This window comes from Columba livia, chromosome 4 (assembly GCF_036013475.1).
Source record: "Columba livia isolate bColLiv1 breed racing homer chromosome 4, bColLiv1.pat.W.v2, whole genome shotgun sequence".
Lineage (NCBI taxonomy): Eukaryota > Metazoa > Chordata > Aves > Columbiformes > Columbidae > Columba > Columba livia.
The window spans coordinates 58653434-58668085 of NC_088605.1; the positions used below are offsets into that span (position 1 = coordinate 58653434).

At 39.8% G+C, this 14652-nt stretch overlaps 1 protein-coding gene across 8 annotated transcripts in view; it reads left to right on the top strand.

The window, feature by feature from the left end:
* INPP4B (inositol polyphosphate-4-phosphatase type II B) overlaps window positions 1-14652 on the top strand; it is a 310584-nt gene that overhangs the window by 22612 nt on the left and 273320 nt on the right. The window lies entirely within an intron of this gene.

Sequence of the window (14652 nt, forward strand, 5' to 3'; positions counted from 1 at the left end):
TGTCACGATTTTCTTTATTTTTGCTTAAGAAAAGTGACAAGCCACCATTTGAGATCTGGAGCTTTTCTACTATGGCAGTGCCACTGCAGCTAAGTTCAGACTGCGTTGTTTTGCTGTGAATATAAACTAAAGTGTCTCATACTTATCAGTGACTAAAGCCTGTTTCCAGTTTGAATACTTTCTAACTTCAGTTTCTAGTAGGGTACTTGGATTTTTGATGCCTAGAGGAATATGTTTAGTAACTTTTAGAGAGAGAGAAAATTTGGAAATAAACCTGCTCTCTGTTTTCCTGTGAGGTTTATTTATTTTTTTTTTTTTTTTTGCCTCCTTATTAATGGTTATAGAATTAATCAGTAGAAGCCTCAGGTAACCCATGGTGGCAAAGGTAATATAACCTATTTTACTTTGTGAGGGGTGCAAGGGGGAGAGAGAGTGAGAGAACTGTTAAGTTCCAATGAGCCTGTTTTCTAAGCCTGCTAACCTATTTTTGTCAGAGATAGACCACATGTGTACAAGCTGGAGGTCACATAAGACTTTGACGTACTGGTGGAATGGAGAGGTGGGGATTTGTACAAATGTAAGTTTACAGATGTGCTGGACAAAATGGTAAATTTGCTTCAGTATAATTTATCTGTTCAGTATACCAGAGGAGGCTTGTGGCTCTAAAAATCAAGGCTGAAGAGAAACTGGCTAATGGAAGGTAGAGATGTACATTTGTGACTCTCCAGACAGTGGAAATATTAAAGGTTTCTTTTGGAAGAGTTCAGTGGGCTGGAGAAGCCACACGGCTGTGTGGAGGTTTGCTTGGCACTGAACAGAATTCTCCCAAGCCTTAGAAGAAAAGGACAGAGATGTAGCGGGAAAACAAAATCATGAATTACTTGGGAGCTGGTCCTACAGAAAGAATTTTCATTTTTTTTTTTTTTTTTTAACCATTTAAAATACATCTGCTGGAAGAGAAATCTTTTTAAAAGATGAGCTCAGATTGTAATACCCAGAGAAGCAGTTTGCTGGCATTGAGAATTTGCATCATTGCTCAAGAAGAAATTCAGACTGAGAAATGTGATCTATTTGCATAATGCCTCTGACTTGTATTTGGTGGTTTGTTTTTTTTGTGAGTTTTTTTTGTTTGTTTGTTTTCTCCTCTCATTAAAGAATGCATGAAAAGAGATAGATAACCCAGGAGAGCACAGCAGATAAAGCAGTGTAACTGTGCAGAATGGCAGACGATTATTAGAACAAAAGTTAACTGTAATAAATATTTCTGAGAATAGTAGTCGAGCAACTTAACTAGTGGTTGTAACTATGCCAGCTTTGAATGCAGTTAAGGCTGTGTTAGCTGAAGCACAAACAAAGCTGAAACACTTCTGTGCGAATATCAGGAGCGTGGGGTATAAAATGGAATAATTTGAATTGCAGAATATTAAACTGGATATCACAGCCATAAGACAGTAGCATAGCAGTCATGACAGAACATGCATATTGAAGGATATGACCTTTTCAAGCAAGCTAGAAATAGTCTGCTGAATAGCACTATAATAAATGATGCATTGCTCTAATGATTTAGAGACAATGTAAGTGAAAGTGAGACTGCTTAGACTGATGTCAGTTTAGTGAAAAGTGATAAGAGGTTCTGCTGGGTGTTGGTAGATTTCTGATGTAGATCCAGAGCTGGATCTGGAAACAGGTAATTGTAAAGGTGTGAAGATTAAAATTACTGGACACATTGTGAGAGGCTACCTTTGTACCTGCCAACTGGAGGACAAGTGCTTCTGATAATGGTAGGAAGGGCTAAGATACTGTGGTTAGGAGCTCTAACAATTTTCTTAATTTGAAAACAAATAATGGGGCCAAGAAGAGGTGAGGTTGGTTTTGAATGCTGCAGTTTCAACTCAGACTTTGTGTATTTGGAGTAGTTATATGTTTTTGGTCCTGTGTGGTTTTTCTGGGAGCTGGGTTCAGGGAAGGATGATGAGGAGCAGAAAAGCAGAAAGCATTCCCTACAGGAGAAGAGCTGAAAAAACAAACCCAAAACTTAGCTTGCTTTGACACTTCCAGTAAGGCGAAGAGGAGACCATAAATGTAAGGTAAAGGTCAGTGTTGGCATAATAATGTGGATAATTTGGACTTTAAGACATTTAGTCTGGAAGTTACAGAAGGTTCTTGCCATTAAACCAGGCAGGTGTAGGAGCAACATTCCTCTGGGGCTATCAAGAAAAAGCTGTCTAGCTGCTTTTAGGTTTAAGCTTGTTAATATGTTGTAAAAAGAATTAGATTCTGTTGCATATAATAACAGGTTTCGTAACTTGGAGGTTTCTTTCTGTTTGGTTTTTAATGTGACTGGGTTAATCCTTTGTGTCCAGCATGTGCTCTCTGGGTTGACTGACTGGTATCTGGCAGGAACTGTAAGTAACTAGTTGTAGTCTGTTCTTTGGATTTACCTCTGCAAGCTTTACAGGGAGTAACTTTTTGTTACTTTTTTTTTAGGTTTAAATCCCATTAAGTTGAAATGCCACTACTACAGTTACAAAGAGTTACCCTGAACCTTTCATTTCCATGTCAAGCGAAATCTTTTATAGGACTTGAGGCCTTTAAAACAGATGATGTTAAAACTGACAGGTTTCTGACCCTTGGTAATTTTTTGTGCTTGAAAGGTAATCATTGGAACAGTCTTTCATTCTCATGCACTTCAAAACTGGCAGCATAAAAGCCAATAATAATAATAACCCCCCTTACCTGCTGCCCCTCCAAACTTCACACCTCCGTTCACCTGCAGGAGAAGTCTGATGTGACTTGTCTTGGTGCTTGTGCTAATGGCAAGGGAGGTGCCCATGCGTCGCCCCATGGAGTGGTCTGAAGTTAATGTTATGCTATTTTGCTGGATCAAAATAGAGGTTGAACCTTTGTATTTTGCTTGCACAGCAGGAATCACTTGATGTATCCACAGACTAATTAAATTTAGCAAAGGGTTTTTGGGAGAAGGAAATAAACAGTAAATGGCTTGGTAAAGAAGACTGGTGGGTCTGTGCTGCTCCTTATGGTGGGGGTAGAGAATAATAATTTAAATAATAATTTAAACAATAACTTAAAGTGCCGACTTAATAGCTTTCCAAACAAAATGCTAAGCTTCAGTCTTCCTTTATTTATTTAAAAAATCTGTATGCTGGGAAGGGAAGGAGACACTTAAATTTGAGAAAAAAACAGAGAAACTTGGCACTGTGCATAACCTCCAACTAACATACTCCTAATTGCTTGACTGCTTTGAGGAAATAAGGGAAGAAATCAATTTTTGAGTAATTTATGTGTGGTTTTTTGTCTCCCTTGTAAGGTATTAATACACCATAGTGAAACGGTGTGTGTGGGGAAACCACAACAAGCTCTGTTGGGTAAATTAAGTAGAACATTTTTGCAAAATGCTGTTTGTGTGCGTGCACATATGTGTGCTTGCAGCCTGCAAGTTTTAAGGTGTTCTGAGGCACAGGCAACAGCTATTTACCAGCAGAATTAAGGTTTCTTAAACTTCTTTTTCTGAGGTCCTGCACAAGTTGCTTTTCTGCCTTGAATCAAGGTTGTCAGAACAGTTTAGACTAAAGCCTGAAAATTCAAGAATGGGGGTGAAAAATCCTGAATCAGTTGAGGTTGTACTTGAAATAACAGTTTTTTAGGCTGTTATGTGCCAATTGCAGAAAGTTCTTCTGTCTACCAGCTGCAGCAGAGCTGTTAGCCCACAGAGCAGCTGCCTTACCTGGGTTTGCTTAGAGAGCTGGAAGAAGCTGGACCCTGAGGTTTGAGTGTGCTGCCCTCTCACCTTTACTATGTGTCAAAAGCTTACCTGGAGTGGTGAGAAGAGCTTACTGAAAGCTCTGGCCAGGCTGTGGGTGTTCTGCTTTGCCTCTGTGAGGGAATGACAAGAAAGCAAAGAATGCAGGTGTGACCAAGGAACAGTCTGTCTGTAACTGGAGAGACTGGGCTCTGCACTGGCAAGCTTTGAGAGATGAAACTCTGAGGGATCTTCTTTTCTTTAACCTTTTTAGAGTTGGACTTCTTGGTGCTTTGAGTTTGTTGATACCCTTCTGAGTTCTATTTCTCTGCTTCAGGCTGGTTTCCCAGTTGTTCTTTTAGAACTGGAGAACCCTTCCAAGGTATGGAAGTCTGAATAAAATGTAGGTGATAATCCTTCAGTTAGATGTCAAGCAGCTTTTCCAGGCTGGGCAATCAGGTGTGAATTTTTTACTAGGCATGGAAAAGAGACTGTGACCATTCGCATCCTGGGGCAAGACCAGTTTCTGCATCAAGGGGCTTTGCTGATACTGCCATGCGCCTTTGGTTTAATCACAGAAGCTCTCAGCCCTAGACTGTCTCTGGTAAAAATCATAGTTATCTTTTGTGTTTAATACAAACCCATTCATTTAATTCAGACACATGTGTTTTGTAATAATTGTTTCATACCACTGAAATAATGGACTCTACTCAAACACTTCTATACTGAAGTGTCATTGTCATGTGTATTTGGCCATGGGTTCAAGCTGTGGTTCTTAGGTATCACCTCCTAATCTTTTTTCACTTTGGGTGAATTTAGAGAGATTTCATCAGCTGCTTGGTTTTAAAAAAATTGGAAGTTTTTAAGTCTTCTTGAGATGTTTTATTCGTACTTTAAAATATGTAAACTTGATTGATTCCTATCTGCTAATTGAGGATATGTGGTTGATCTTAAGGCAAAAGGTCAATAGATGATTTGTTATTGCTGTAGCTGCTGCATCAGTATGAAGCAGTAATGTCCTCAGTGACTTGAATGTTACTTGAGTTGTGTTGCACTTCTTCCCCGCTGTAACTTTGTTTTGCATCTGTCCTTGAATATTCTCATTCTCTGATGACAGAATAGTTTCTGCCGAGCTGAGACTTCTATTGCATGTAAAAATTGAATCATCATTATTGAGATACAGTTAACGATTTATTACTTTTCCTTAATATAACAGCACTAAGTCACAATTTCCTGGATTTATTTGTTCAGCGGTGATATTAGGTTTTTAATGAGAAAGGTAGGTGACCAGATATTTGTGAACTTTTAGGAACAATATACTTAAGGAATGTACTTCATATGAAGATTTCTTTTTCTGGTATTTTTATTGAAATTTCATTATTCAAATTAAGTATAATTGTCAAATATTAATCCCTTCACTTTCCCATGCTTTCCTTCTGTTGTTTTAGAGGTAATTGAAGACAACCCAGTAACCCCTTTCCCTTGGGAGGTTCAGGGGCAGGAGACCTCATGGTGCCTCCCTAACTGTGGGACAGTAAAATTGAAGCTTCTGCTGGGTCTTCACAAATGTATTGAAAGAGTTTCTCTAAGGAAAAACACTTCTGTTATTTTCTTGAAGACTGTGTGGGAAGAAGGCAGCCAAAGCAGAACGGATGCTATTGAACAAAGTGGAAGAGGTTCCTTCCTGTTAATGCCAAAAGAAAAATGGCGGTGAACTCCAGAGCTCCCTGAAACTTAGTGAAGGGATTTGACTCCAAATCTTTATATCTTACATCTCTATTCTTAAAATGTGATATTAATGTTGTATTTTACTTTATGTGGGTGACTTGACTAAGTAATAGCTAAAATCTGTAGAACCCAAATGAACCCCAAATCTCTCAAATTTGCGGTTGAAAATCTTTAAATATTTATAACTTGCGTAAACCCCAGATATAATAAATTTCGTAGAATACCAGGTTGGAAGGAACCTCAAGGAAATTTGGAGGATGGGGAGAAACAGAGAGTAACTCTCATCACTATGGTTTTCTCAGCTATGTGGTATTTTTTTTCTAGCTGTCAATATAGATACCAAGAGCATAGAAGTTGTTTGATTCTAGGATATGATGCAAAGCAACTAAGGTTAAGAAATAAAAAGTTCACAGTCCCCAAACAACTTTTAAAGATTAAAAAAAAAACACTGCATCTTGCAGAGTACAAGCTGCAGTCTTGGTACAGTAATTTATCTGTTGCAGTAAAAATGGTCAGTAAAACTGGTGTCATAGAAATGCTGTATTTCAAGTTCACTTTTGCATCTGTAGTTGCATTTTGCACCTTTTGCCTCTGCCTTTTGCATCTTTATAGATATTGGAAGAGACAGGAAATAGTCTTGCAGAGGTGAATGTTCCACCCAAATACTTTATCTTGCAGAATGGAGCACGCTGCCATTTTCAATATAGTGCAGTATTTTTTTTGAAACGGGTTATTGTGTCCTCACTCTGTCCCTTTCTTTGAGATGAGTGGTCCCAGCACGTTCTCTCCTCCAGACTGATTTAACTACTGTCTAGTGTGTAGGAGCTCCAAGTGAATTGATCTATACTGTACTCAGGTTTGCTTTGGTTTTCTGCTGTGTTTTGTTTTGTTTGAAATGGCAGGTTACAAATGGTTTGTGTGTTTACATTCCTGGAGACAGAGAAAGGAATCTGCTGTGTAAACAAATTGGTAAATAAGTAGTGACTGAAATGCTGCTATTTAGCTGGAGACTACCTGCTCTGAAACCACAGTGTCATAGTAGTGGCTGAACTCATATTCACAGGGTCATTTGTGCGTAGCTAATGGCTTTGAAACATTAATCGATTCAGTCACTCTTGAATAGGGTTTTGAAAGACTGATTTAATCTTCTGGCGCTTGTTTTCAAGCATTGGTTTTAAAGTGGATAAATTCCATAATCCAGCTTTCTTGCTGGCCCAAGCGAAAGTTAGAGCCAGTGCGGTTGTGCCCTTTGGGAGTGGAAATGAGGTGGTGTGGCTGGGCAGGCAGTCACCAGAGCACACGTGAGAGAAAGATGAATTTAAGACTGCGTTCCTGGAAATTATGGTTGCAGATATTAGGGTAGCTTGTGGCTTAATTTGGATTTACCTGGATCTCGTTGAGTAAGCACTATGTTTGAAGTCCTTTATGTGTGAAATTTGTCCTAGGGCTGCAGTTATAGCATCACATTAAGCTGACATGCCTGCAGAAATATGACCTATAGGGCACATTCTTGTCTTCTGCACTGGGCTGGCAGTGGTGTTTCTGCAGCCAGGTAGCCAGTCTGATCAGGGAACAGCTTGATGAGGTTGATTTCCATCAAGACAAGTTCCTGAAGCTGATCGTGTGGCTACATCAGGGCTGGTGCTGCTATGGGGAAGAAGTGCTCCCTTTCCCCAGGAGCCTGCACCTCTGTCAGGTCAGTGGCTGCTCAAGAACAGCTTGAGGGAGGTCACACTTTGAACCCTTTGAGTCACGACCAGCTGGCCGTGCTGGTGAAAGCAGCAGTTTTGCTCTTGTTCAGTCCTCTGCCTTGTGTGGTACAATTTGTTCGTCTGTGAACCACATGGGGCAGCTCTGACAACTCATAAATGACTTCTTTCACAGAGCTGGTTTTGGGTTGGATCAGTGTCAGTAGGTAGAAGTACATCATTCCGTGAGTGTGGCAGATTATACTTGCTTGCAGGAGGTGTTTATTTGTATTATTCCTTTTAGGGGAAGCAAAATGCAGGATTTTATCTTTCCTCAAAGATCACATCTGAATACTGGGAAACTACATGAATCATTTAGGAATTTTGTTGACTGGGAAGTCTGTCAGCTGAAGGGAAGACTGTTCTGTCATGTGGTTTCTTTTGTTTGTTTGGTGGTGGTGGTTGTTGTTGTGTTTTGTTTGTTTTTTTATTTTCCAGTTGAAGGGAATACCTTCAAGCCAGGCCAGCATTTTATTTTTCATTGTCCATCTCCAAACAGGAGAGCTCAACTCTCTATTTGTGGTTTTGTTTTTGTTTTTCAATGGATACTTTGCTTTTAAAGTCTTCTTATTTTTAAGACTTTAAAAGGGACTTGCAGACAGTAGCAGTATTGAAACAGGGGTGCTGGTGGGTTTGTGTGGTGTGGTATTATGGCACTGACAGGCCATGACTCCTTTGGAAGAAGGCTGGCTCTGGTTAGGGACAGTCTTGTTGGCTGGAAATCCTCTGTTTTTTAGAGCACTGTGGGGCAAGAGTGGTGGATCTGAGAACTTAGGGGAATGTAAAGGCATAAAAGTTATTACAATGTGGTATGTGTGTGTTTCAGCATAAAATACAACTGAAATGACCACTGATACTATTGCGAAAAACAGAACTGTTGATGTTCCTGTTACCTTTGCTCTATACGCTCAGTAAAGGTGTCCAAAGAAGTGATGTGACTCACCAACTTGCTGAATATTGTGGGCCTGTCATGTGTTGTTTGTTTTTGTTTTGTTTTGTGTGTGTGTGTGTGTGTTGTTGTTGATTTTGTTTGTTTTTTGTTGTTGTTGTTGTTTTCTCATTGGTAAGGCCACAATGGCTGATAAATGATATGAAGTAACAGTTGAAATAGTTTAAGATGATAATCTCCTCAAATAGATTACAAAAGTGCTGGCAGCCTACCAAAGCAGAAATTAAAATTACAAACAACGTATGGTCAGACTAGCTTTGATCTTGCCAGTGGGAAATAAGATGTCAGGAGACAGCAGTGAAGAGATCGAAAAGTTAGAAATAAACTGAAATTTTCCATGGGTAAAATCAGCTAATGTGACTGCATGCAGCCAGCTGATATGAATCTTTATCTTCATATAGAAAGAAAAACCTTTGTATTGCCAACAGCTACCTTCTGTAGCATTTAGTGATACCTGATATATAGATCTTGCCTATCTTACCTCAGTGGGGGGGAAAAAAATATAATGAAAGGAACACTCTGTTGTAAGACACACGTTTCTATACTGTTTTATACCTTTGCGTTAAGGTTGCCATCTGCAGATCCTCTAAAACCTACTTTGGAATCCAGTCTTTGAATTTATGTAAGCCCAGGATAGTTTTCTTCCCTAATTGGCTGATCACCTGTTAATGATTTTTTAGGTAAAACTTAAATCCAGTTTAGATTTTCAAACTTTTTGTTTAGATATATCAATATATCTGTGTATTTGAAACTCCTGTCGTATATCAGTTCTTATTACAGGCTTTATATTGTGCTCTTATTTCCTCAATCTGAGAAAACCTGGTGTTTTGTTTGACTGTGCAGGGATCAGTGACAGAATTAAGAATTTTAAGGGAGGGGCAAAATGTCTTATCTCTATTTTATGACCTAATAATTACGATATGGGTGAAATAAAGAAACGGTCTGTGGAATTAGTAATAACTCTTTGCTCAAAAGCAATATCATGCTTGAAGACAAATTGTAGAATAATTTTGAAGCTTTCCTTTTGAAGGTTGTTTCCTGCACTTTGTGTTCCAAAGATTAAAGAAGTTCTTAATACAACATGGTGTAAACTAAAAATATTGTACCTTTTCAAAGGAAGAGAAGGGACATTTCAAATGTATTTGTCAGGGTTTCTGAGGACTTGCAGACATGAGTTTTAGCATTTTTCTTTTTGAAGTTGCTAAACTAGTGAAATGATGCAGACAATTTTATTGACTTTGAGAGGTTTAGGGGTTGCATCATTAGAAAGCTTATGCTTTAACACTTTACCAAAATATCTAGAATTAAATGCAGTACTAATGAAAGCTGCAAAGTATTGTGCATTCATTTCTTCAATGCTGAACTGTGCTTAAGATACATAAATAAACTTGGAACCTAAAAAATAGTGCTGGAAGTGGTGTTTTGGGTAGTGCATGCAGCCATGGGGGTAGTTACTCTGTTTTGTATTAGCGTTAGTGTCCTCCTGCACTTACTGCTTTGAGCAGCTATAGCTCAGTGGTACAAGGTGCGGGAGTTGGAGAGCAGTTGCAAATGATTTCAATGTGTAGATCTTTTCTTCATGCTAGACTTGGAGTGCTGAAGTCAATTTTGTGCAGGTCTTGCATGATAAAAGTTCATTGAAAGCTAAGATTATTTGAACATGTGTGATGGGTTGGCCCTGGCTGGGCACCAGGTGCCCACCAAGCTGCTCTACCACTCCCCCTCCTCAGTTGGACAGGGGAGAGAAAATAAAACAAACAGGCTCATAGATCAAGATAAGGACGGGGAGATCACTTGGCAATTACTGTCACAGGCAAAACTGACTTGACTTGGAAATTAATTAATTTTATTACCAGTCAAATTGGAGTAGGGTAATGAGAAATAAAACTAAATCCTAAAACACTTTCTTCCCACACCTCCCTTCTTCCTAGGCTTAACTTTACTCCTGAATTGTCCACCTTCTCCTTTTGAGCAGTTCAGGAAGACAGGGAATGGGTGTTGTGAACAGTTCATCACAGGTTGTCTCTGCTGCTCCTTCCTCCTCACACTCATTCCCTGCTCCAGTGTGGGGTCCCTCCCACAGGAGGCAGTTGTGCATTAATTTCTCCGATGTGCATCCTTCCTGCAGGCTGCAGTTTTTCACAAACTGCACCAGCATGGGTCCTTTCCACGGGGTGCAGTCCTTCAGGAACAGACTGCTCCAGTGTGGGTAGCCCACAAGGTCATGAGTCCTGCCAGCAAACCTGATCCAGCCTGGGCTTCCCATGGGGTCAGAGCTTCCTTTGGGCATCCACCTGCTTCAGTGTGGGGGTCCTACACAGGCTGCAGGTGGAAATCTGCTCCAGTGTGGACCTCAATGGGCAGCAGAGGGACAACCTGCCTTGCCATGGTCTGTACCACAGGCTGCAGGGGAACCTGCTCCAGTGCCTGGAGCACCTCCTGCCCTCCTTTCCTGGCCTCGGGGTCTGTAGGGCTGTTCATCTCACATATTCTCACTCTTCTCTCCAGCTGCTGTTGTTCAGTGGCTTTTCCTGTTCTTAAATATGTTATCCCAGAGGTGCTGACAGCATTGCTGATGTGCTCAGCCTTTGCCAGCACTGGGTCACTCTTGGAGCTGGCTGGCACTTGATCTGTCAGACATGGGCGAAGCTTCTAGCAGCTTCTCACAGAAGCCACCCCTGTAGCCCCTTCACTACCACAACCTTGCTACTCAGACCTAATACAACATGCAACTAGTTTTGATTGACTTCTAGCATTTGCGAATAGGGTACGAAGTGGGTTTATATCTCCTCAAGTGATCACCAATGTACATTTCTCTCATTGTGATAATAAAAAAATGCAACTATATGGCTGGTATTTAACAGCTACAATAGGTTTTGCCTCTTGTTTTCTGTCATGTGAATCAAGTAGTTCTGATTGTTCCATGTCCATAGCAAGTAATCATGAAACCTATAATTGCAGTTGTGGGGAGATGTGGGATGCTCAACAAAGGCTTCATAAATTTTGTGGTCTATGAGCTGTCTATACTGTCATCTATTTGAAAATGATTGCTTCCAAGGACATAGACTCCTACACCTTTTTCTGTCCTGGTGATGCACAAAGAAATTGACTGGTCTGGCTTACATATGAGTTATGGTTGTGGTGATTGTGTGAGGAAAAATGCTGAGAGGGAGGTTAGATTCAGCGTGCCTCTCTCTAACCACAAGTATTAAATAATGCTTGTCTCTTGAACCACTAGTATTAAATAACTGAAGATAATATCTTTCCTTTTGGAGTTCATGTTAGCAAAGAGATTAGCTAAGAGAAACATTTAAAGGCACTATATGACTAAGTAGTTTACCTGGCTGACAGCTTGATTCCAAAATTGAGCTAGAAGGGAAGAGGTTTTTTGAGCTAAAAAGTCTCTCTGCCCCTTCAAGGAGAACCAGTACTGCAGCTGAAGACAGACACCTCTACTGGGGCTCTTTACCTTTAATTTATTGTTGTGTCAACACCGGCCATCGGCATTCTAAGTTAAACCCAAGTTTGAATCCCATGATCTCTAATGCCCTTTAGATCTGAATAATATTCAGACATTGTCAGATTGGTTTAGCTTTTTTGGCAGACTTCCAGGCACCTTAGTTCTTAGCACTGTGGAGCTCAGCTGCCTTGCATTTCAAGGCTGGTACTGGCTTATATATACTGAGACATGCTGTCTCGAGGGTTTGAACTGCTGCGTACTGCTCTCACTGTCCCACATGATTTACATGTTGTGGCTCATAGGCAGAACAAGTGATGCGCAGATGTGATAAAAGGGATTTCTTGACCATTACCATTTCTCTTGGGGGGAAAAAAAAAAATAACAAAATCAATATTCACATCTTCTCTAGGAGTTTCTTTAATCCTTTTAATAGCCTTTCCAGAAACCCAAAATGATGTTCTGTTTACCTGGCCCTGTTTTTGCCTTTGATCAAAGCAAAGGCTTTCTTAAATGGCAGTTAACAACTTGTCCGCTGATCTTCTGTGTGGAGTGCAAATGTCTATGTATTGCAGTAATTACTGCATTTAAACATAGAGTTTAGCCACAAACTTTCGTTGCTCTGATCGCATAGATTTTGTTCAGTTATTAATGGTTTTCAATGTTTCTTCCATCTGGAGCTAGACTTACAGGGTCTGACTTCCTCCACACTAATAAAAAAAAATCAGAGCAATCTAAAGTAACTGTATGTAGCTGAAGATGCTGTTTAGTGTAGATAGATAAGGTGTTTATAAAATGGTCTGGAGCAGATTAATTAATAAAGCAATAATTAAGTAGGCTGCAGAATTTCTAGATGTGTCTTCTCTAAAACAAGAAGACTCCCAGTGAGCTGTGTGAAAGGTGTGCAAGGTATCTGTTTGAGGGGGGACTGGCCTCTAACAGAACAGTGCACAGTTGGAGATCACATAAGCTGTTTATCTTGCAGAGGCTATGCTTATTTTTCAAAAACAAATGTGTTTATTGCAAACACTGTTTGCCCTGTTGTCAAAAATACAGTCTGGCCCTGCAACAACAGTAACAATTCCACTCAGCATACAGAGGCTGGTAGGAATTAGATGCATTGCCCATCCCAAAGCCCCTGTAGACTATATGCCCTAGAGAGCCTCTTGCAAGGGTCATGCTGGCTGGGTTTTGTGTATTGTGTGGCCAAGCCACCATCTTCCCTGCCTCCACGGTGGATTTGATTTTCCATGCTGAACACACTGTGGTATTAGATTACAGGGTGTGATAAATATCCTTTTTGTAAGTGCTGCATGACTCATCTTTCCACAGTTTGTAGTCTATCAATTTATGAAACATAGGCAACTAACTGCACCATCATGGAGCCTCCATCAGAGTTTTGGGCACAGCAGTGTGGTTGTATGTTGTAAATCACAGGTCAGGCTCTGTGCTGACTATGAGGTTATGAGGTTATAATTTCAACAAGATCATGAAATGGAGTCAAAGGCATGAAGATTTACTTAAAAATATAAGTATAGCTGCTGATGCTAATGGAAAAACAGGAAAGAAAATGTGTGTGGGAATGAATGGAGAAGTTGAAGCTGCTTAGATACTTGTTGGCTTGCATGTAGTCTGTTTCTTGCTTGTGAGAGTATTTGATAGTGAAAGGGAGACTTAAAAGTGCTTTCGGTTTTATGGCAGCTCTCCACAGAACCGTAGAACTTTCATAAGAGGAAAAAAATCACTTAGAGATTTGCCTTCTGAAGGTCGTGTTAATGGCTTGTCTGTGTTTCACATGTACAAAGTAATAGTTGAGCTTAATCTGCTTTCGCTGTTGTAGCGCTATTGGAACTGGCTGTGGTTTGGTGATTGGAAATAAAAGGACTCAGCACAAGGTATTGATTTGAGGGATAAACTTGAACAAAGGAAGAGAATACAAAGGGAAATGTAGTAATGACAGGGCCCACAGAAAGATACATTGCAGAAGATGTAGCTTGTCTTTCAGCTCAACGGTTGAGAGGAACTTGATCAGGAATTGTTAAGAGTTGTAGTTCTTCATCAGATAAAGATGTCAGTGCTGTCTTCTGAAGAACAAAGACTTCTGATTTAGAGACAAAGTGGCTTTGGAAGCGCATGTACTGCAGATTGGATGACTGGACTTTTTCTTGCTTGTATGGTTTGGTGTGCAGTGGTTGGTGGGTTTTAGTGGGTTGTTTTTGTTTGTTTGTGGTTTTTTTGTTTGGTTTTGTTAGTTTTTATTTTGTTGGTTTTGTTTTAGTTTGTAGGAGTATTAAAACCATCTGACAAACTTCTGTTGCTTGAGTGTAGAGAAAGGCCTTTACAAAAGGGTTGGATATTAAGAGCACTGAGTATGTGGGAAATTAAGACTTATTTAAAACCGCTTTTCCGGCCTTACTTTCTCCTCCTTGCAGCAGTGTGAATCTGTGCTGTATTAGCTGCAATTTGGACAAAAATATTTGTTTCCAAACATCCACTGTTCAAAACTGCAGCTACCGAACCTAATCTTTAAATAATTTCAGATAAACGGAGAAGGGGTTCTGAGAGAAACAAAGATCTCTCATGTATGTGTCAAGTATCGTTTCTTCACTAAGTTCAGTAGATGTAGTTCTGATTTTCTTCTTTTTTTTTTTTTTTTTTGAGCAAACAACTAGTTTTCTTAAAACATGGAAGAAAATGTTCCAAAACAATTAAACTCTAAAAATATGCCATGAACTTCTATGGTTAATGGTTTGTATTTTGATAGACTTACTGTTCCTGTGAAAGAGAAGGAAGCACAAGGCAACCTTTCTCCCTCCCCTGCCGCTGGAATGCATATTTGAGCTTTCTAGTTATTTATATGCATATAGTCAAAATAAACAGGGTGTTTCAAAAAGATGGACCCGATTTCGAAGATATAGCGGTTTCAAATCTTTTTGAAACGGTCAGTCTTTCTGAAATACCCAGTATTTTAGCAGTATTGATAAACTGGGGAAATCCTGCATAGAACTAC